The 21,872-nt window shown below is 46.3% G+C and overlaps 1 protein-coding gene and 1 pseudogene across 3 annotated transcripts in view; both read right to left on the bottom strand.

The window, feature by feature from the left end:
- Positions 1 to 21,872, bottom strand: part of LOC119396120 (ankyrin repeat domain-containing protein 6-like) — a 186,995-nt gene that overhangs the window by 114,694 nt on the left and 50,429 nt on the right. The window lies entirely within an intron of this gene.
- On the bottom strand, positions 7,478 to 8,919 carry LOC125758874 (E3 SUMO-protein ligase ZBED1-like; annotated as a pseudogene).

Here is a 21,872-nt window from a genome sequence, read left to right as displayed (position 1 = left end):
AAGCGCCCTCCATCGTAGCTTAATTGTGTTAGAGCATCAGACGCGTTATGCGAAATTTGTGGGTCGAAACCCACCGAAAGAAAGTTGTACTTGATGTGCCATTTAAGTCCTTTCAATTTAGGTCATATTCGTTACACTACATTTAAAACCATCAACAAATAGCGTACTGCCTATGCTTTCCTTGGCTTGATTGTTGGCTTTCTACGAGCCCCTAGAACAATTCTTCTTTCCTCTTAAAGAATGCGGATCGAAGAAGCTAGGGAGGAAATTTCCTTTAAAATTAAATTCTTGGGTTTTACGCGACAGAACCACGAAATGATTATGAAGCATGTTGAGTGTGGGACATTAGTTTTAGTTTTGACTACCTTGAGGGAAACATGTCATGGCATTTCGGCTACAAGAGAACTGCAGGCCGGTCTAGGAAAGACCATGCCGTTAAAGAGGTGGTGTCACCAAATTTTGAGGCGATAAAAAGCCTGCTGTAGGCTTTCCCTGTAAGCAAGGACGCTCAGCACGAAGTATTGCACGCAGCAAATGTTTAGAATATATTTTAATTCACTTCCAAAGTCTGTATAAATGCTCATTCTCGCGATCGAGACCCATCGCTAGCGCGACTGACACCGACGTCACTGTGTAGGAAGCGTAACGAAAGTTTTAGTGACGTAACACCACATTAGAGTGACGTGCAATGAGCGGTGACCTACAGCTCCGCTGCACCGGGCCAGTCAAGAGAGCATCAGGCCATCCGCTGCGAACTGCTCATTTTTTCTGAGCTTATTGCCGAAGTAGCCAATCTTGCTCGCGTTTTGCAAAGTGCTTCGCGTGAATAATTTTTCATTACAACACATAGCATAGAGGTAATCGTTGGCGACAATAAAATCGTTTTATGATGTTTAAAATCATTTGAGGACTTTTCAGAACCGGCCTGAACACGAGCTTTTCTATTACTCTTCCAATGACGTCGATATTAGTGTTGTGAAGCTCAAGTGAAAAAAAAAAAACTGGGTCGGGAACAGACTTACAGTGAAAGAGCGTCAGCGATTACAATTACTTAAAAAAAAAAAAATCTAGCGGATTACAGAGAAAAAACTGAAAGCTAATCGATTACTCAACAAGGTGAGGTACCGGGCTATTTGGTTTTGCATAATTGTTAAACTGTGCTAAAGTTACAGGTACATATTTTTAGGGAGGACGCACATAACAAAGGCATGAAAAGCGCAAAGTTTCAACTCGATTTGTTGAAAAGGCATCAACTTATATGAACACGAGCAAACGAGTGCAAAAAAGAGTTCTTTAAATATTTTTTTTCTTATTTTTAAATACTTCTTTTTTTCGTCTTGTGTCCTTATTTTGTTCCCTCGTGTCTTTGCGCTTTCTCTCTCTCTCTCTCTCTCTCTCTCTCTCTCTCTCTCTATATATATATATATATATATATATATATATATATATATATATATATATATATATATATATATATATATATATATATATATATATATACACATCCCTGCCATTTGTACAAGACTGGGTATCGAGCAGTATTATGCGCCGTGCGTAATACGCAGTCTCAGCGCCACGTCCTATCACGACGAAACGAATTTTCACGCACGTCGCAAATGTTAGGGCACATTCCAACCGAGACGGAATGTCCAACGAGACTGAATGTCCACTATTGGACATTCCGTCTCGTTGTACATTCCGTCTCGTTGGACATTCAGGCCGCAAGTGCCTCCACACGCGCGCAACGGGAGTCAGAGATCGCGGACTGACAAAGCGCTCCGAGCTTGTTTACCGAGCTGGGACGTCCGTTTTTGTCTCGGCAAATAATTGGAGGGACGCTGTGAAGAAGGCGTTGTTTCTTTGTGAATGTGTTTGTCAATGATAAGCGCAGACAAGAAGTATTCTCGATCTATACCTCGACCAGTTGCTCGAGAGTTTTCGCAAGGAACGACTATTCGTTGCTTTATTTACCGTAAACTTTCAATTCTTTTTTTTTTTTTTACTTCGATGCAGTGGCTCCTCGACGTATTCCCCAGATTGCGTGAACCAAACGGAGTTCGGGTCTGATGTAAAAAGTAATTTCGGTAGCTCACTTAATACCGCCTACCGTTTGTTTAGCAACTGCTTTGTCGGGCTCGCGCCTGTCGTGTTGTAACTAGACGTTAAACACTGTCTAGTAAGAATATAACAGTAAAAAAAAACGGTGTCGTTTCATAAAGAGCGCGCATAGTGGCAAAATCGACAGGAAAGATCGAGAAACCGTTCTTTTCAGTCTTTCCCTTCGATTTGTTTCGGGTCCTGTTAGGCGACCTTACGCCATCTACTCGCTTCCTGAACAAAGAAAATCTGCCAAAAACAAGTTGGCGTAGAAGAGCAAAGATGAAGGTGAAGCTAACATGAATGTCGACCGGTTTTCTACCCTACACTAGCGAAGAGTGTGATGCGCGGAAGAGAAACGTATGTACATGGAGAAACAGAAGGAAAGAAGCAGATCAAGTTGAGCACTCGCGAACTGAAGACAACACTGCTGATGCAGGGCCGCTTCTGTGTAGACTCACACTAGTGCTTCATCTCAGTATTTAGTGCTAACCAAGAAGCTCAAGTAGTAGTTTAAACAAGTGAACAACTTTTAGCAATGAACTGCCGGGACTACTCAACAAATTTATTTATTTATCTTAACATACTGCAGCCTTGATAGGCTATCGCAGGAGTGGGTACAGAATACAAGAAAGATTGCAATACAACAATACAACGCAAAATGTACAGAGCATGAAGATCAGTGGTTATTAACGTACAAAATGAATTCATCGCGTCATAAAGATTTAACATTGCCGGGCAACGCATTCCATATTTCAATAGTGCGGACAAAAAAACTGTGTTTATACGAGTTTGTTCGGTGATTAAAAGGAGTGATCAACTCATGATGATGTCTGGTGGAAGTTGGTTTGACGAGTGTGATGTAGTCGCTGAGTAAAGGAAATCGTGGACAGTGAATGAGAGTGTAAAAAAAAAAAAACTTTAAAGATTCGACGTGACGACGAAAAGAGAGATTAGTAAGCTGAAGGCTATCAAGGTTGATGTCTGTTAGGGAGCGTAGAGGTTGGATGACGTGGCAGTATGCTGTGGGAGCTACGCCAAACGTCCGAAACGTTAATGGAAGCGGCGTAGGCCGAGGTGGCGGTGGAGGAGGTCGCGGGTTCGTAAAGGCAGGCCACACTTCCGGGTCAAGTGCACGGAAGCTTAATTCGTGGGGACGATACGCAACTTCCTCTTTGGGGGTCCTCGTGGCTCCGACTTATCGGTGACTGGGCGTCCGATGTAAGTACCTATCTTTCTCACCGAAGGAAACGGACCACAAGCTGCAGGCCGAACCCTTAGTAGAGGACCATTGATGCCAATGTATGAGGGCCTGGGGCAAACGCTTGTTGATAAAACCAAAAGCCGCTCATTTATGATGCGGCTTAGCCGCACCATGTGCGTGTTCTAACACACAGTGTATAGGTGGGACGTGACGTCATGCCTTCCTTTCTCCTCGAAAAACACATCGCGGTAGCCCCGTGGATATATGCTATCGCGCGGTACGAGTTTGCTAACCCATCAGTTTGCAACTTGATTGTGACTGATGTTCCGTAATGAACGAAAGAATTAAACAACGTAGTGCATCCCTACTTGTGTCCAGACGCGTTGGTTGATACTTCTTTCTTACAAAAGAGACGCGCACCCTTGTGAAGAGGCCGCTCCACGAGAACGACCATCACTCGTAATCGCCTTACCTGTTACGCAAAGTGAAATGCGTCTAAAGCTGACCATCCCGCCACTTCTGCCTATCGCTTTCTCCCTCTCCCTATCACAAGACGAACGTAAATAATAAGAACTACAAAGAAGACCAGTATGACAAAGTCGACAGGCCATCCGACGCAGCCCATGATTGCCTCACTTGATGCGCCCCGGTGGCAAAGCCTAAAGTGACGCCGTAGCGATCGGCCTCCGGCAGGTATCGGGTGGCTGCCCGTTGAACCTGTAATTAATGAACCGAGCGGCGGCACTCTTCAGATAACCGCGTCTTGTTCTCAGGGTGCAGCGAGCAGTGACGCCATGCGTCTTACACGCTGCAAGAAGCGCCGCCACTTTGGCGTCGGCGTCATCGGCCTGGTGCACGGTGCTCTACAGCGGCTCGCATCGTTATTGGGCGTGGCGGTCAAGGGAGGGATGAGCGCCGGGGGTATCCCTCCTTCCGGCCCCGAGGGTATACCTTATAGGCCTACGCGGTGATTACACACCTACCTCTGTGGCGCTATCCTGGCGGCATGCGTGCATCCCAAACGCCGGAAGAAGAAGAAAAGCGTGAAGTAGTCCCCCTCCAACCCTGTGGGCTTTGAGATTGTGTATATACTACAAGCTCATCCGGCCTCCCAGGTACGAACGTACGACAGCAATCCTTCATCCCTTCGTGACGTGAACTTCTTCGCCTAACAGATATGCCTTGCTCCGCGACTCTGTGAACTATACCAGTGAAATGTACGCTTTCTGCGCGCAGTTTCTCGTGCGGAAAGACGATTAGTGATGAAATAATGACACGCAGAAACGCTGTAGGTAGAAGGCTGATCTGGGACAACGTTATTCAGAAAAATTGCAGTGTTCTGATGAAGACGAAACGATTGTAATTTTACAGCTTCAGCGTAAAAATGATGGCGAAACGATGGCGCTTTCGCGCTTTTCTGTAGCTGCACGCAATATTTGTGAGGTATGCAGCAGTTACGTACAGAGCGACGCAACCACTGCGACTAAAAAAAAAATAATAAGGAACACGCAGAAGCGAGAACATGAGGAGGTTACCTTAATCTGAAACGTTCAAGATGTTGGCTGCTCTCTATTCATTTGCTTGTGGCTTGGTTTATAACGTTCATCCTTTTATGTGGATGCTTCGCAACATGTTTACTCATATCTGACATGCCTGCGACCAGAACTGAAATTGTGCTGTGGTAAACCGTACAAAGGAAATCGAACAAGCCTGTGACATGTTTAGATGAGCGATACATCGCCATGTTCATTTTGGGGAGTCAGCGTTGCTATTAATAGTTTTTCGGGGTTACCTCGTCACCCGAATGTAATCGAACTGTGCTTGAGGCAACACCACCGATGAAATGGCTCGTTGGGAAAAGTACGCGATGTTGAACGATAGGACAACGGCATTAGTTTGACATTAAATCACATACCGCATTTAATACCGGTGTCACACGATGCACTGCTAATCGCGATTAGCCCTTCCCCCCCCCCCCCCCCCCGACAGGGATCAAAATTCTCAACAGTGATTGGCTCCCTTCTGCAGCTTGCCTTAAAGAGCCAATCACGATCAAGAAGTTCGATCCGGATGAGGCCCAATCGCGATCAAACGTGACCGTGTTACACCGGCATAAGAAAATCAGACTTGTAATATACGATGACTCCGAGTGCATCACTCAAGTGTGTTAGATCACGATAGTGTCTCCTTCTTGCATTTCGGTTTTCATGATACCATTTGCGTCTTAATTTTTTTTTTTTTTAGATTCGTGCAAGCCTTCACGAAGTCAAATTTTCCGGAGTATCCCTGCATGCGAGATGCAAGGCCCCCTGAAGTTCCACGGTATCTGCATCGCGCGTGTAAGTATTTCTGCCACTCTCTCTTGTCATTCTCCTCCCTCTCTCTCTATCTCTCGCTCCAGCGGAACAGCGCGTCCTCTGCAAGATCTGCAAGGCAAGTGGTTCAATGCTTTGATGGCGGGGAGAAGACGAAGGCACGCCGAAAATGCCCCCATTGTGAAAGGCGCGCGCCGGCGATTTCGCGCCCGTCCAGTGCGGTCACACGAACAGATAGGCCGTGCGCGCGCGTTCCTATCCGACCTCCCCCTCCCTTCACCGCGACGGCTGAGCCAGGGATCGCCAACGCAACAAGTGATGACCGCGGCGCACATCGTGTATGCGTCCGTCTCGACGCTGCCGTTATGGATGTTAGGCGCCGTACCGAGTCAACGACCGGTCGCTACGGCCGCGGGCGGTGTACACGCGTTGCACGAGCAAGTGCGGAATGCGAGTTTGCAAGGACATGCGCACTCGCGGTGTCTCGTTTGGTTCGTTTCTTCTTATAACCAAAGGCGGCGATGGGAGAAGTTAACGCGAGAGCAGCGAAGATCTACGCGATGAGGTATGCAGCAGCTACGTACAGAGCGACGCAACCACTGCGACTAAAAAAAAAATAATAAGGAACACGCAGAAGCGAGAACATGAGGAGGTTACCTTAATCTGAAACGTTCAAGATGTTGGCTACTCTATATTCATTGCTTGTGGCTTGGTTTATAACGTTCATCCTTTTATGTGGATGCTTCGCAACATGTTTACTCATATCTGACATGCCTGCGACCAGAACTGAAATTGTGCTGTGGTAAACCGTACAAAGGAAATCGAACAAGCCTGTGACATGTTTAGATGAGCGATACATCGCCATGTTCATTTTGGGGAGTCAGCGTTGCTATTAATAGTTTTTCGGGGTTACCTCGTCACCCGAATAACAGAAAGCTGAGCTAGTTGGTACGTAATTATGTTAAACGACTGGGCATGCAAACACGCGGACACAAAAGAAAAGTCAAGACACCACGCACACCGACGTTCGTGGTGCCTGGACTTCTCTCTTGTATCCGTGTCTGCACGCCCAGACTTTTAGCATTTACGCAATGTCGCGTGACGGCCATTTGTTCAGTATTGAAGCGCTCCGGAATTCTATATGGAGTACAAGATTCTGTTCGCGGCACCAGAATCTTGAACAATGTAGAGTATAACGGTACTGTGGTCTCCAAGTCGTGGGGGCCCCGAATGCTCACGTTCTCTTGTACTCCGAGAATTTATCGATCTGCACGTCTCTTTCCCTGCTCCATGAACCTCCAACCAATTGTCTGTACGTTAGTTGACACGTAGACACTAGTGATGCAAAACTATCGGTAAATCGACTATCGATAGTATCGATAGTTTCTTTGAAACTATCGATAGTGTCAAGGAACTATCGATAGTACTACTATGGATAGACTATCGATAGTACAATTTATGGTATTATTAATTATTCTGTAATAATAATGCTGCTGTCGGTCGGCGATATTGCCAGAACATTTGCAATAGGCTACTATTGGCAACACTCAGCTCGTTTCATTTATGAGGAATATTTTATTTAATGAAATTACCGCAGTGAAAATGCCGGAATATGTCCATTGATAAATTCATACTTAAAAGCAAGCAGTCACACCTTACAAACAAAAGTTACTTCATGATTTGTTTTCTTTTTATTTTAAATCGCAAAATGCAACATAAATTCGAAGTCTTGACGTTCCGTCACCTGTAACGGCTTCCTTGCCGCTACCGCTGAACCATTCAATTTATTTATCATTTGTCAGCCACGAATTCTGCTGAAGGAACACAAGCATGTCCACCTTCTTGCCCTTCAGCCTGCTCCTCATATATCTGAAACGATCTGTCCAGCCGCGGAGAACACGCGTTCTGCAGGTACTGACGTTGCAGGAATGCACAAGTACTTCCTAGCCATTTGAGAGAGCGGCGTTGTGGAGCATTGCCAGGACTGCCAGAATTTTAACGGGTTGCTCTTCCTTTCCTCTGGAGGTAACTCAAGGTACTGGCGAACCATCAGTTCTGCGTTGGAGGTGGCGGTTGAGGGTTCATGTCGCTTCCTCTCAAGGAACCGCAGAATTCGGCTTCCTGTCGCAACTTCGTTAGGAACCGCCTGCTGTCTAATTGATTCAGCTGCAGGACCAACTAGTTTTTCCGACATTTGCTGGCTTAGTTCACCAATCAAGCGAGCTTTGGCGCGATCTGCGTTTGTTCGAATCGAAAACGCTCTCTCCTTTAGTCGCGGGTCCAACAGTGTTGCCAGAGATGTTAGCTGTCTTTCTTCATAAGTGTCCATTCTTCTATGCAAGGAGGAGATGCACTCTCGAAGAATTTCTTTACCAATTTCAGTTTTCAGGTTTGGTTCGATACGCTCTTCCAGCTCTTGTGCGATGCCGCAGACCACAGGAATTGCCAAGGAAATGGTAGTGTACTCATCTCCAGACACTAATTTCGTGGCTTCTTCGAATGGTTCCAGTAATTGCACAACATCCTCAATGACTGTTATATCCTCTGCTGGTAACGGGCTGGGTGCACGGGGCAACTTCGATAGTGTCAGGGTCAGCGCCTCTCCGACATCCAAGATCCGTTTTAGCATATAAAAGATGCTGTTCCACCGTGTTTCAGTTTCAGTTTCTCCTGTTTCAGTTTTAGCGGCGGAACCTTACCGACACGTTCTTGCTCTTTTCGGAGCTTGGTGGTAGCGATGCAGCTAGACCTCACGTAGCGCACAATGTTCTTGCACTTTAGCAGCACGGCTGCTAGTTCTTCACTGCTTTTCAGCCCATCCTGAACAGTGAGGTTCAGCGTATGAGCGAAGCACGGTAGGTGCTCGAAACCCAGCAGTTGGGCTGCAAGAACCATCCTCTTATCGTTGTCTGTGACAAAAGCAACAATTGCCTGACGAATACCCCAGTCTTCAAGCACACCTCCAATGACGTCAGTGACGTTTTGCGCCGTGTGAGCTCCCTGAAAAACTGCTGTCGAGAGCACTGCAGACCGCATAATTGTGTCTTCCAGAAAATGGCACGTGAATGTTATGTAGCTCTCAGTCGTGCATGAGGTCCAAATGTCTGCTGTTATGGCACAATGGCTGGTCGACTTCAGTGTACCACGCAATTTCGCTTTTGCATTCTCGTATAAGTTCGGCAAAATAGCATCAGAAAGTTGCGTTCTGCTAGGCAGTTCATATCTTGGATCTAGCGCGTAGCAGAAATTTTGAAATCCTTTGTCAGTGACCACCGAAAATGGCTGCATGTCCCTTGCTATCATCAGGGCTAATTCCTTGTCCAGCTTCTTTTTCCTTTCGGTCTGGTTCCCATACTTATCTCCTTTATCAGAAATAAAGAAATTCAGCTTGCTTTGCTTCGGTTTTGAGGGGCCAGCCGCATCCGTACATGCATCTTCTACTTCTTCGCACTGTCCTCGATCGTCGTGAAAGAGTACATTTGCGTGGCACCGCTTCATGTGGTCCCTTAAATTAGAGGTATTCCCGTTGGTTTTATATTCCTTGCTGCATAATGTGCACTTGGCATGTCCAGAACTTGCATCTCTGACGAAGTAATCCCAAACCGCCGCCTTAGCTTTCGGCATCTTGGGTGATTATGAGCTGGAAAGCGAAAATGAATGAATAGTTCAAAGTTACTTCTATGCTTATGCGCAGTAGAAAAAAAGACATTCTACCGAATGGGGTTTACAGATTCATTATAATCTTCTCCTGTCCGTCGTTCCGGCTGCGCATTAGTTTTTTTGGAATAATGTAACAGGCCAGGCACCTCTCACTTACGAAATAAAAATCCCACATTTTTTACTGTAGGCGCTGTTGACACAGAAGCAATAATTGAAACACGTGCAGATGGCTCATGAACTACAAAAAAATCATGGAATGTCTCTATGAACTATAGTATGACTCAAAAAGGCGGGCGAGATGGAACCTATTCATTGTTGGGTAGTCTACAAGCAGACAAGACACAGCGCTTGTCCCGTCTTCTGCCTTCGTGTCTTGTCAGCTTGTGTGCACCCAACGATGGATGGGCCTCTACGAAGCCGGTTGCTAAATATACGATCATTCCACGGCACTGACCGACACGTTTACAGGCGAAATCTGTCGACAAATGACCACTCACCGCATTTGCCACTACATTTACGAGAGGGCCTTAACATTCTTGTGCATATGTATTCGCAACCAAGCGGTGACTTGTCCCCGCTCGGAGCGGCATACATATGTGCAACAACGGCACACCTAACACGTTCCGTCCTTAAAGGTCTCAAAGCCAGAGGAAGTCGAGATTCGCTAACGTAAGAGGATTATACTAAAAGAAAGCAAAGTTACAAAGCGAGGTCACACTACACCGAATACGGAACAGCTGATTGAAGCTTCGCAAAATGAAATAAAAGCGGCGGAGTTAACAATGTTCACAAAAAATACGAAACGTAGCCCTACGATGTCACGCACGAGAATAAAGTACTCCAACAAAGGTGCGCATGCGAGCAAACAATTGTTGACATACATCACAGCGCGGGCGGGTGCCACAGTTCCACTTCGCGTCACGACGCAAACGTGCTTCGAAGCAGTTCCCAGACGTTTTGTTCAGAATTTCTTGCGCAGTTTAAAGTGGTTTTAGTACCGAGGACAGGTAGGCCGAGGAATGAATTCATATGGACATCGCCACATTACATGCTAGCACGTGCTTGCGAGCGAGGTCGCTTGAAAGTTTCGTTATGCGTCGAAAAGGCAGCGCCCTCGCTTGAAAGAACGAAGAATTGCAAACCCACGTGATATGAGCTACCGATGTTGTTTTCCCCTCTCGTTTTTCTAGGCTCGCGAGGGCGGATTCAGTTTCGTTTTTAATTCGCGGACCGATATACCAGTTCCGTTCGCAATTTCTCCCTTTGGTTGGTTTGCCTATCCGCGGAATGGTCTAATAGGTTCAAACTGCGTAAGAAGTACACAAAGAAATACCGGTTACAGTCGATAATAGCATCAACATTTACTATCGATAGTACTATCGATAGTTCTTCTTACTATCGATAGTTCGATAGTGATACAACAATCGATAGTATCGATAGTGCTATCGATAGTTCTGCATCACTAGTAGACACACACATGGGGAACTGGTCGTTCAAAGATTTCAATGCAAAATAAACTGAAAGAACATGAAGGACGCTACACTTAACGCACGACGACATGTTATTCCTACAAAAATAAAACACCACAGCGCAAATATTGGCGCGGGTTTCTTGATAAAAACTGTTTCCAGTGTTCCCGCCTATCCTCCATAATGTGTTGCCCCACATTATCAGGCACTGATCAACCAACGAACTGCCCGGACGGCGGCGTCACGTTCCACGAGGAATATACTCGGCCGCTAGCTAAAAATTCTAGTAGAGATACACTTGGTCGCAAGGGAAGGCCATCTGTGCCTGTACAGAACAGCATGCCGCATCGAGGAAACATCGGTTTGGATGGCACGCGTTATAATATCCTCTGAGAATCGTGACCGCGGATTGCTTCTTTCAAGGCGATGCTTCCGGCGTCACGTGAGGCGTGCCGTGTACGCGGAAGCGATGTGTCTTGACTCATCGCGCACGATCTGAGAGAGATAGAGAGAAGAAGTGGGCGTTGGGAAAGGGGTGGGAGCAAGGCCTGCACACCGTGTGAGTCTCTGCTCAATTTCTTCAAGCGTTTCCTTGAATTTCAAAGGAGAAAACATCCAGGAAGAGAGCGTTGTGGAATCAAATGACAATTCGCTCAACCGCAGTGACAATGCCGAGGAGGCTCAGATACATCAAAATGTTTTCGCCATATCTGGCCTCATCGTACTTTAAGAGAAGAGTCGCAGTGAAGCAACATTCCGTAGAAGGAACCGTTAACAATTCTGTCAGCATTTGTAGGTTGCGCGAGCCGTTTTATGAAGTCGGTATGTACGCGATTGCGTTGTCTTCCTCACACCGTCGGCACACGGAATCACTCGTTCGCCTCTCAGCCGCGCTCTCTCACCTTGAGAGTGTCGAGCAAGTGAACATGAAGGGCTCGTAATGTAACAAATGCACTACAATGCACACATCAGCCGTAGCTTTGATTTTGGCGCAGAGAAGAGGAAGGAAAAACATTTATTTTAAGAAACAGCGAAAAAGTTTTCGCCCAAGGTGGGCGGCTTTCTCAGTCCGAAAACCGTTGGCTTATGCCGCGTCCCGTGCCTGCTTGGTCCACCGGACTTCGCTGGTTTTCCGAGCTTTGTGCCGTCAACAGAGACATTCATTGTGGTAGAAAAGCTGCGAGGTTGGCCTGAATCAAAATTCTGATATGCTATTCAGTGACGGGGAATGGGTGTAAAGAGGGAGAGAAAGAGTGGGCGAAGCTAGTAACTATGAAAATGTAGATGGTGGTGAACAAGCTTCAATAACCAACGCCTCTACAGGGTCTCATAGTCAGTCCAGTCGCACGAAATTTCATGAGAGCCTTGAGAACGCCACGTTGCTGGCAAGAATCTGGTCGAAGACCAAAGGGAACCCTTTTTGTTAGATATTGGTTGTCGAATAAATTGCGACAAAACTGCTGAAAATGATTGTATTTGTCATAGTACGGAATTGCGCCATGAGTCTGCAAGCATTCGAGCAGCTGCTTATACACAGAGAAACCACAAACAGTATGGCAACAACGTTCTTATTCGCTTCGAGGTGGCTTTCAACATTGGGGTGATATTCTTGTAAGTGTCCACTAAGTGGACTGTCCATTTCAGCACACTCTGATTGGCTATATCTTGAGAGCAAGCGGGCCGGCACCAATGGCGAACCCCGGCTTCAATCTCTATCCAATAAATACACGCTGAAACGGACTGTCAATTCAGTGGACGCTTACAGAATACCACCCTTGCTTGACTCTACGCAGATAAATCGCTAGCTGAGCTTCGTTTTCACGCAAGTTCGAAATAGATCGCGTAACAAACTCGAGCATGCTGATTTCGTTCGACTGTGCTTGAAAAAAAAATGTTCTGCCCAGATCAATTTCAATAATCCTGGGAACTACCGATACGACGGCCTTATACGATGTTCAACGGAGGCAGCAGAACGCCCCAAGCAAGGACCGTCTCGAAAGCCGCGGAATAAGCTCCGGAGCCATCGTGCAAGCTCCTAATGAAGCACTAACTTGCAGACATCACTGCCCGGCACTGCAGCTCGATAGCTAACGTCCTGGTCGGACCTTTCCTGTCTTTCTTCTTTCTCCCAACATGCCTGGCTTCAACTTCCTCGAGTGTCATTCTTTCTTTAGAAGATAGCAAGCAGGAAAGCCGGTGACCCACAGCCTCATCCTAACTTATATGGTGTATGTTATATCCACTCGATTGCCCGAAAACCAAACCAGTTTTGGGGCGCCCGATCGGTCGTCGGTTTATTTTTCCGCGTCGTTTCATACCGAGCGTCCACGTGGAGAGGAGGACGCTCGGACACCCGACGTCCTTGAAGTCTCGGCCAAGCATGACAGATCGCTGATTCCTTTCTCTCTCGCCACGCGGATCCGTGCCGGAGCCGAGCGAGGCCAGGGATACCTGCCTCGCCTGCGATCCTATAACTGCGGATCGTGGCTATATACGCTCGCTCCGACCTCTCAAAAGCGTGCAGCATTACGACGGCTATGGAACTGACGCCCACAGCGAAACGTGCGGTGAATTTTCGAATACCTTCCCTCGTAAGAACAGCTCATAATTCGAGTGCCCTTTTCATGTCGGCGCCTTTTTTGAAGACGATGTCATTGGTAGCTCAACACTTTAATGTTCTAATGCAAAATCCAAGCTAATAAATCATTGTCTCTGAAAGTAATGAAGGAAAGATGAGGATAGAGATAATCATAATAAAGGTAACAAGGCCGCAACGGAGGGCTTTATCAACTACAATCATGCCACTGCACATGTCATTCTTTGTTTAGTATACGTTGTACATCACTGCATAAGTTTGCATACGTCTCGACTCTTCCTTTCTTTCCCCCTCCCCCTCCACCCTAGTCTTTCTGTTGGCGTATGAACTTCATGGCTAAGAGTTATAACGCGCTTATCAGCGCTTTCATCCCCCCCCCCCCTCATTTCTTTCTCCACTGATAAACACCAGCGCTACTTCTACGCCTTTCTTGTTTTCTTTTTTTTATTTCTCTCTCTATTCTCTCACTCTCGCCAAGCATCTGCGCGCGATTTCAGGGCTGCACCATTACCGCGTTGTAATGAGGTCCGAAACGCGTGCGACAGGATGTGTCGCACGATGCGCGTTTGAACGAAAGTATCCGTCATCAGATGCATCCTGCATACACAGTGAGGATGCGCCGATCCCAAACAACCGAATCCCTTCTGGAACCGCCGCCACGCATATATATACACACGTTTCACGCGGTCGCCGCTTCGTGTGCCGACAGCTTTGCGAGTTCGGACCTTCCACGCTGCATAGATTTAATGGAGACCCGTCTCCTCCGCCCCCTTCCGCGGCGAACGGCGAACCACCCGTCGTGTCGCGTCGTGTGGCTTCTCTTTCCTGTGCTCCTCAAACGCGTTGCTGACACTGCGGAGACGCTCCTTTCCACGCGTTCACCGCCAACTTGTGCTTTTTCGGGCTCGTTAGGTGCTCGCTTCGTCCCTGGACCTCGTCCAGAGCGGCGTGATTCCATCCTCCTCGACTTGCGGTCGTTCTGCCGCTTCACCGGTGCGCTAGACCGGAACCGACGCGAACGCTTTCTTTGTCGTTATGCCACCTCGACGGACATGTAAAAGAACTGGCCTCGGAAGCACTTCTTGGTGCGGAGCTGCAGCAGCGTTACATTCACATATGTGTCCAGTTGGGGGCAGTTCTCAAGGGAACGGTTGTCACAATGTCGAAGCAAACGTATTACAATTTCACAATAATAATTGTTGGGGTCTTACGTCCCAAAACCATGATATGAATATGAGAGATGCCGTAGTGGAGGGCTCCGGAAATTTCGACCATAGGCTTTTTTAAACCTAAATTGTTAAACGGGCATAGCATTTTGCCGCCATCGAAATGCGGCCGCCGCGGCAGGGATTCGATCCCATGACCTCTGGGTCAGCAGTCGAGCACCGTAACCACGAGACCACCGCGGTGTTACATTTTGAAATCTGCGTTATTGAAGCTGGACAAACTTTCATGGCTGTTGAGCGAGGCGGTAAAAGCGAAACAATAAAGCGCCGAGACTTCTTGCTCTTCTTCCGAGGCTGAGGCTGGTTCTGACGTGACAATCGGCTCCATGAGATGAAAAACGAAACCACTCATCCAGCAAGCTGAGAACAATGCGATTCTGGAGAACAAAAGGTTCAGCTTGCCAAATAGTGCCAGTGGTGGTGAAGCAACTACCGGCTCACTAGCAAGGAATCAAGGAACGGAGGAGACAGTTCCGGTGTAATCTGACCGCTGGCAACATACGACACCTCTCGTGATGGCATGCACTTTGAAAACACGTGACTCGCATTCTTACCTCACTGGCAACTGTCGGTGTGCCTACACATGATAAGTGTCCTTACTGTCGTGGCGTTGCTCTAGGCCAGATGTAGAGCTAGAACTGGCGAACCATGGTAAACGATCTCGCCGATCTAACGTTCAATCTGCATGGGTGGCATGTACAATTTGTCGTGTCTGAGTTTTCTGGAGGTCGCAGAGCACATAGCTGAGCGTCGAACGACGAACACTGATGCAGAATATGCTCTAGTGCTTCGTCAACCCCGTGAAAAACTGAACATCATAATATTCCTATTCGAATGGAGAGAGAAACAAAATATTTGTTTCTTGACGGGAGATTCTGGGGTATTAGAGGGACGAGAAAGCATGGACTAGATTATGAGTAGGAAATGATGTGATGAGTATTAGATCCTTACTTTATCGCTGAGGATTTATAGCAACTAACACACACAATGTGTGGTGTTTTAATCGTCACTTATGAGCTTGGAGAAACGGAGCCATTGAGGTAGAGTCTAAGATTGTTGACCATGAGTGCACTCTTTTTTTTTTTTCTCCTACCTGTACTTGTAGACGGCCACTCCATTGTCATATCCCTCCATTCGAGCTCCTTGCGATGACCTGCAGGGGTGTGCATTTCCAGCATGTGCCTCCGGTGCTTCGTGTAAGTATCCATTTGAAGCCGGGTGCTTACGGTTCGCCAGCTTCGTCCCTATCTTCAGGTACTGCGGCGGGGGACGGGTCTGGACATAATACACAGCCGTAATGTCGCTGGTGTCGAGTTTGTATTTTTCTTTAAGATAGATCTATCCTTGCGTTGATATTTTCTTTTTGACCTTCTTCATTTTGTTCGAGAACCAAGGAAACAATGAATTCGGCCGGTCCGCCCCCATGGTTTGTGTAGTGTTTCGACGCCATGAAGACGCGCGCTTTTGTCCAGGGTCATTTGGGACTAAACGTTTACGCCGCCGACTCGTGGAACGGTTTGTGTGACAGTGCGCGCTTCGTGAGCAAAAGTCGGGCAGTTAAGTGCGCCTCGCGCCAGTGTGGGTTTCCGGCGTTCTTGGAAACGCGCGTCGCTACTACAAACGACGACGACTTGGAGACCTTTGCGCGTACCCGAATAACGAGAAGCGCTTTGTGATACTGTTCTCAAACTTTTCTTCACGATGCGGAGATGGCCTCCCGTTTGTAAGGCATTTCTGCCATGTGTTGTTTTCGTTGTGTGTTTGTGTGCGTGCTTCTACTTTGCTTTTTTTACGCGTCTCCTGTCACTTAGTTATTTCTCTCACCGTTTCTACATCCGATCTTGATCTTCTATTTCTATTCCCCTAGAAAGCGCTGGCAGGTGTTGTGCCTCTCTCGGTGACAGTTATCAGCCTGCTCTCTCCCTATTTCCTCTGTCCCTTGTGTGTGCGTTTATCTAGATATGCCTTCATATCAAATAATAATAATAATAATAATAATAATAATAATAATAATAATAATAATAATAATAATAATAATAATAATAATAATAATAATAATAATAATAATAATAATAATAATACATTCATGTTCTAGCTTGGCCTTCGATCACAATGTTGTTGTACACGGCAGGTAGGACAAACCGAAGAAGCAATGACGGCATTCCATTTATTTGCTTTATAAGGATGTCCGTGTAGTGCATTCGGACTACTGGCTTGGTGTTGGCAATACACTTGGTAATCGTTCACCACCAGTAAAGGTAAAAATATAAAGGGAAAACTTCCGCTGCAAGCTCACATAGCTCAGTGAAGAAACTGAAGAATGCCTCAAAGAGAGAAAGCGTTGTTGCGGTGAACTATCTAACAAATATTGGAACATTGTGGTTGTTTCTTCAATTTTTGAAGCGACGCAATTGTACGCCAAGCACAAATTAGTACAAAACTACAGGTAAGTGCGCGAGTTTAATCATGGTGTTATCCGATGACAAATGCAGACGACACTGTCCTCGTATAGCCACCCCCGTTGATTTTATTTTTCGCGCAACTCCGAATATTGAAATGTAGGTCAAATTTCGATGCATGTTTGCTTGATTGGTGTCATTTGTTGGGCTGGTTATAAAGTTTTTAAGGCACCATACGTGACATAGGATAGGACAGTGCAGGATAAGATAGGATAGGATAGCATAGTACAGGACAAGACAGGATAAGATAGTATAAAAGAGAATAGGATAGGACAGGACAGAATAGGACAGGATAGGATAGGATAGGATAGGATAGGATAGGATAGGATAGGATAGGATAGGATAGGATAGGATAGGATAGGATAGGATAGGAAACGTTTGCCTCATAGGTGACCACTATGGCAATGCTATGACATAGGAAAACGTAAACCACTCAAACTATGTATAGCACATGTCAAAGCTTTATAAACCGGTGCAGGATACGAAATACATAGCGATGTTCGCTTTGGAAATATTGCATCCATTAATGTGTTTTATTTCAACTAGATTACTTTTTAGCTGTCGCAAGTGTAGTGTCGTGCACGTCGTCGGGTATTTGAAGCACATGCGATCAAAATAAAATGATTAAATGGATATCTGGCTGCTCTTGACTCTTGAGCAAACCGTCAGTGTTCATGGGAGGCCTTTATGGCCCTGAACGATTGACAACTGCTGACAAGTGCATGGCACTTCGCTGCAGTTCGAAGTGGTGACGCCCTCGCGGCAAAACAATTTAGTTTTCCTCCCATTGCATCTTTCACGTGTGGCTGTGGCAGGCAATTACTAATGTGTTCAGTTGTAACCACAGTATCACGGATTCCACCTGGGTACTAATGCTTTATAAACAGTCACACCTGCGGGTTCGTTCGCAGCGTAACCGCGCATTACCGATTAAACGCATGGAATCAAACGCGTACGCGTCTTGTGTGCACGGCGTTTAGAAATTCACCACCGCTGCAGCAGTCTGTAACCCCGCAAACAGCCCCCTTCGAAGATCATCTGCGCGCGTTTCGGCTTGTGTTTAGCTGGAGTTCGTCCGACGCACTGCCGAAGTCCGGCCCTCCCGTCAGTGAACGACTGCCTGCGCCCCGCAATTCACCGTGGCGTCTGATCGGGCATGTGTGCTTCTTGCTGACCTTTAGTTTTACTTCATTTTCTTCTATATTCACTGTCATATATATATATATATATATATATATATATATATATATATATATATATATATATATATATATATATATATATATATATGTAGAAGGTCTTCCTGGATTCGGTAGAATTATAGATGCTGAAGTAAGTGAAGTGGACGAACGAACGATCGTTCGTCCACTTCACTTCAGCATCTATATATATATATATATATATATATATATATATATATATATATATATATATATATATATATATATATATATATATACTGAAGAAGCTTTTCCAGTACGTACTTGGGAAGAGAAGAGACACAACTAAGCGGTTATCGCTTAGATGTGTCTCTGCTATATATATATATATATATATATATATATATATATATATATATATATATATATATATATATATATATATATATACCACCGCAGGGACAACTGCGGGTCACTTGTCCTGTAAGAGTGATTTGAGAACAAATGCACTCCGAGTTGTGTAGGCGATAATATTACCACGGATCTAGGCATTTTCTTTCTTCCTTTCTTTCTTTCTTGCTCACTTGCTTATTATAATGTAATAATCGTTGGGGTTTTACGTCCCGAAACCACGATATGATTATGGGAGACGCCGTAATGGGGGCTCCGGAAATTTCGCCCACCTGGGGGTCTTTAACTTGCACCTAAATCTAAGTACACGGGTTTTCATCACATTACGGCCCCATCTAAATGCGGCCGCCGTGTCCGACAATCGACCCCGCGTCTTCGAGCTTAGCAGCGCGACACCCTGCGTGCTAGGCTACCACGGCGGGTTTTCTTTCTTGTTTTCTTGCTCAAATGCGAGTTTGTACACGCAGGAAAAGAAGCGTTGATAGTGTTCCGGGTTGCGTCAGGACTTCTGACTATTCAAGTTCGCGGGGTGAATGAATTACAGTACTCGACAGTGCTGCACGTAGTGTCCCTGTGGCTGAAAAAAAAATATACCCTGCTCACTGAAGACACGTTAAAGCATCTGTCGAATGAAATGAGCATTGCATGGTAATCAAAAGCTGCAGCTCTAATGTGGTGTCCGTTAAACTGTATACTGTAAGGAAATATGTAAAGTGCTGGTGTTGTATAAACCTACACTTTAATGCGCGCCAGCAAAACGCACGTGGGGAGTTGTTACACAATGCTACACAAGGTGCACAAAATAAAGGATAATAAGAGGGCGCCAGCCGATTGCAAACGTTGGCTTGTTACGCTTACTACACCAGCTCGTCAATTAACCCGTTAGATTAAAGTACGCCCCCAATCATTAAGAAACACGCGGGGGCGCTTCGATAAAGCCTGCGAAACGCCCTCGACTGGCGGCTTTTCTTTTAAAACATAACCACTCGAGGCCGTTCGTGATTGGTTTTGTGACGTCATCTGCAATGGCTACTTCATGGGCCGACGTCTCAATCACGCAGGGTAGGCACACCTATAATGCCAGAGCCCATTTGCAGACTGGAGCGATGTGATTAATGAGTCACTCCTGTACCGTGGGGCGCGGAGTGGCTTTGTATCGAAGGCCACGCTTGCGAAAGAATAGTTGGAAGAAAAAAAAAGCATGGACATTTGAACATTCTGTACGGGTACTTGGACACAATGAGTGGAGTAGCTCGGTCTCGGTAAAATTTACAAGTCTCTGTAGATTTTGCTCCAATTACTTGAATAATTGATTGCTGTCTACTGCAAACGAACAAAAGGTATTCTACACTATATATGCATTGCCTTTTTTGCTTTTGTTTTTCTTTGTACGTTCGGTATTCTTTCGCGGTGGTTCAGCCATATATCTCCTACAGCAGGCACAAAACCTACACCCCATAGTGTTTAGGGAACTTGAGCCAAGACGGCCGTATCGCTGTGAAATCGGCGCCCAGCCAACTTGGCAGCGCACTTAACCATGCACTATCACGCGTCAAATTATTCAGAGGCGATACCGCGGAGCCGTGCAAACCAGAAACGTTACACGCATACGCGGTAGATAATACAATAATAGTAGTAGGGGCAAGCACGTAAACAGGCGTGTGCTCGTATAACACGCGATGTATATTCTCAAGGCGCACTGACCTCACAGCATTTTCTATCGACGCAGCCCTTCGCTACCATTTCTCACGCCATAAGCTCAGAGGTTTTGCGAGCAGTATAGCCGATATACCTCGGGTCGACGGAGCCTTCGAATCGCGAAGGAGTCGTGAGTTGCGATAAGAGCTGCCTCAACAATGGCTGCACCGTTTGTTACGCCTCGCGAAGCGAACGCACCGTGACTGGCAGTGTATGCATAAGCCTCAGCGGGGTATGGGTATAGCCCGTGACTTCGGGAAACGTGACAACTTTTGCTCCCGAACGTGCATGAGTTATGCATCGATTGCGCCAGCTCCCGCGGCGTGAAAAAACACCAGCAGCAGCGCCCTATAGAGTACCGTTCTGTAGCTATGGTGAAATACTCTCCCGCTGTGTTTGCTAAGGGAACTGAGTTGCATGGCGATCAACCAGGACGACTGTGCGGGTTTTACGATAACGGTGGTTGCACGCGCGCGCGTGTCTGTGCTCACTGAGACGGCGCGATTGGTGAGCTATCCGATCTCACGCCTTCGGTTAGGCGAGTATAGATGCGAGTATAGCCCCGGAGCGAGTAACTCGCGTTGCAAAGATACACCTTCTCTTAGCGGTTCTGTCTATCTAGATCGCCGAACCAAGGCGCCATGCGGCAGGGTGCACGTGCACGCATTTCCGTTTGTCCAAAATATCGGTTGCGCGCCTAACACGCGCACACCACAAGTGCCTAACAGGATGCTGATTTCAACGCGCATCCTGTAAGTGGGTGCAAATTTGTATGGGCTGTGAGCAAAAAAGAAAGAAAGCGCGGTCATAGTAAGGAACTATAATGCTACGAAGAGCATTATTGTTCCGTACTATGACCTTAACAATATTGGTTTTACGTAACAATATTCTCGTTGAACTGTGGCACTTCCGTTGCTGTCCCAACGCGGATATGGTAGTGTAAATAGATGAGATGTGCTTGAACATATTTATCATTTCTTTTATCTTGCTCGACAAAAGTGAAGCTTGAAGTGACTCACGCAGGTTTTCTTCACAGCTCCCCCGCTGAAAGCTGTTCATTCTTTCTTGAGCTACTGTCCAACCGAGTCTAAATAAGTGAAGTTTCGTCGAGGTTTTTCTTTAAGTCCCATGTGTTAATTTCCATGCATATCATGCATGCCGTATCGAGCACTCGGTTTTTACAGGTAGGATCTAAAGCGCATGCCTAATCTACACCGGAAGCATTCGACCGCACGATCACGAAGCCATCCCGACTCACGAGTTGGAACAGACTGTCAGCGATTCTCGACATGGACGACACTGAAGTGGCTAAAAGAAACGATGCTTGTTGCTGCTAAAATTTTCCATTTTCGACGTGAATGTGCACGTGTGTTATCTCCTTATGCAGCGTGCTTTCTTTAGTTTCCCAACCTTGACCTCGACAACTTGCTCGCAGTTTTACTGCGCAGTTAGAGGAATAATGTGTAGCATAACTGGATTCTGTTGGTCGACTCCCGCCACAATTCGCAGCTATCATCAGTGAGCCAAGAGTAAGAATGGACTTCCCTGCCAATACTACCGTTTTCGCAACCTCGTTA

Source organism: Rhipicephalus sanguineus, chromosome 6 (genome assembly GCF_013339695.2).
Source record: "Rhipicephalus sanguineus isolate Rsan-2018 chromosome 6, BIME_Rsan_1.4, whole genome shotgun sequence".
Lineage (NCBI taxonomy): Eukaryota > Metazoa > Arthropoda > Arachnida > Ixodida > Ixodidae > Rhipicephalus > Rhipicephalus sanguineus.
This window is presented reverse-complemented; position numbering and strand designations above follow the sequence as displayed.